The 2,500-nt window shown below is 47.9% G+C and overlaps 1 protein-coding gene across 1 annotated transcript in view; it reads right to left on the minus strand.

The window, feature by feature from the left end:
• dync2h1 (dynein cytoplasmic 2 heavy chain 1) overlaps positions 1-2,500 on the minus strand; it is a 163,782-nt gene that overhangs the window by 154,143 nt on the left and 7,139 nt on the right. The window lies entirely within an intron of this gene.

The raw sequence follows: 2,500 nt of genomic DNA on the forward strand, positions 1-2,500 counted from the left end.
GTCAGTCACAGCAGTAACTGTTTACACAGGTCAGTCACAGCAGAAACTGTTTACACAGGTCAGTCACAGCAGAAACCGTTTACACAGGTCAGTCACAGCAGTAACCGTTTACACAGCTACAGTCACAGCAGAAACCGTTTACACAGGTCAGTCACAGCAGTAACCGTTTACACAGCTACAGTCACAGCAGTAACCGTTTACACAGGTCAGTCACAGCAGAAACCGTTTACACAGCTACAGTCACAGCAGTAACCGTTTACACAGCTACAGTCACAGCAGTAACCGTTTACACAGGTCAGTCGCAGCAGTAACCGTTTACACAGGTCAGTCACAGCAGAAACCGTTTACACAGCTACAGTCACAGCAGTAACCGTTTACACAGCTACAGTCACAGCAGAAACCGTTTACACAGGTCAGTCACAGCAGTAACTGTTTACACAGGTCAGTCACAGCAGAAACTGTTTACACAGGTCAGTCACAGCAGAAACCGTTTACACAGGTCAGTCACAGCAGTAACCGTTTACACAGGTCAGTCACAGCAGAAACCGTTTACACAGGTCAGTCGCAGCAGTAACCGTTTACACAGGTCAGTCGCAGCAGTAACCGTTTACACAGGTCAGTCACAGCAGAAACCGTTTACACAGGTCAGTCACAGCAGTAACCGTTTACACAGGTCAGTCACAGCAGAAACCGTTTACACAGCTACAGTCACAGCAGTAACCGTTTACACAGGTCAGTCACAGCAGTAACCGTTTACACAGCTACAGTCACAGCAGTAACCGTTTACACAGGTCAGTCACAGCAGTAACCGTTTACACAGGTCAGTCACAGCAGAAACCGTTTACACAGGTCAGTCACAGCAGTAACCGTTTACACAGGTCAGTCACAGCAGTAACCGTTTACACAGGTCAGTCACAGCAGAAACCGTTTACACAGGTCAGTCACAGCAGAAACTGTTTACACAGCTACAGTCACAGCAGCAACCGTTTACACAGCTACAGTCACAGCAGCAACCGTTTACACAGCTACAGTCACAGCAGTAACCGTTTACACAGCTACAGTCACAGCAGTAACCGTTTACACAGGTCAGTCACAGCAGTAACCGTTTACACAGCTACAGTCACAGCAGTAACCGTTTACACAGGTCAGTCACAGCAGTAACCGTTTACACAGGTCAGTCACAGCAGAAACCGTTTACACAGGTCAGTCACAGCAGTAACCGTTTACACAGCTACAGTCACAGCAGAAACCGTTTACACAGGTCAGTCACAGCAGAAACCGTTTACACAGGTCAGTCACAGCAGTAACCGTTTACACAGGTCAGTCACAGCAGTAACCGTTTACACAGCTACAGTCACAGCAGAAACCGTTTACACAGGTCAGTCACAGCAGAAACCGTTTACACAGGTCAGTCACAGCAGTAACCGTTTACACAGGTCAGTCACAGCAGTAACCGTTTACACAGCTACAGTCACAGCAGAAACCGTTTACACAGGTCAGTCACAGCAGAAACCGTTTACACAGGTCAGTCACAGCAGAAACCGTTTACACAGGTCAGTCACAGCAGTAACCGTTTACACAGGTCAGTCACAGCAGTAACCGTTTACACAGGTCAGTCACAGCAGTAACCGTTTACACAGCTACAGTCACAGCAGAAACCGTTTACACAGGTCAGTCACAGCAGTAACCGTTTACACAGGTCAGTCGCAGCAGAAACCGTTTACACAGGTCAGTCACAGCAGAAACCGTCTACACAGGTCAGTCACAGCAGAAACCGTTTACACAGGTCAGTCACAGCAGTAACCGTTTACACAGGTCAGTCACAGCAGTAACCGTTTACACAGCTACAGTCACAGCAGAAACCGTTTACACAGGTCAGTCACAGCAGTAACCGTTTACACAGGTCAGTCACAGCAGTAACCGTTTACACAGCTACAGTCACAGCAGAAACCGTTTACACAGCTACAGTCACAGCAGTAACCGTTTACACAGGTCAGTCGCAGCAGAAACCGTTTACACAGGTCAGTCACAGCAGAAACCGTTTACACAGCTACAGTCACAGCAGAAACCGTTTACACAGCTACAGTCACAGCAGTAACCGTTTACACAGCTACAGTCACAGCAGTAACCGTTTACACAGGTCAGTCACAGCAGTAACCGTTTACACAGCTACAGTCACAGCAGTAACCGTTTACACAGGTCAGTCACAGCAGAAACCGTTTACACAGGTCAGTCACAGCAGAAACCGTTTACACAGGTCAGTCACAGCAGTAACCGTTTACACAGGTCAGTCACAGCAGTAACCGTTTACACAGGTCAGTCACAGCAGTAACCGTTTACACAGCTACAGTCACAGCAGTAACCGTTTACACAGGTCAGTCACAGCAGTAATCGTTTACACAGCTACAGTCACAGCAGTAACCGTTTACACAGGTCAGTCACAGCAGAAACCGTTTACACAGGTCAGTCACAGCAGAAACCGTTTACACAGGTCAGTCAC

Source organism: Chanos chanos, chromosome 6 (assembly GCF_902362185.1).
Source record: "Chanos chanos chromosome 6, fChaCha1.1, whole genome shotgun sequence".
In the NCBI taxonomy this organism is placed as follows: Eukaryota; Metazoa; Chordata; class Actinopteri; order Gonorynchiformes; family Chanidae; genus Chanos; species Chanos chanos.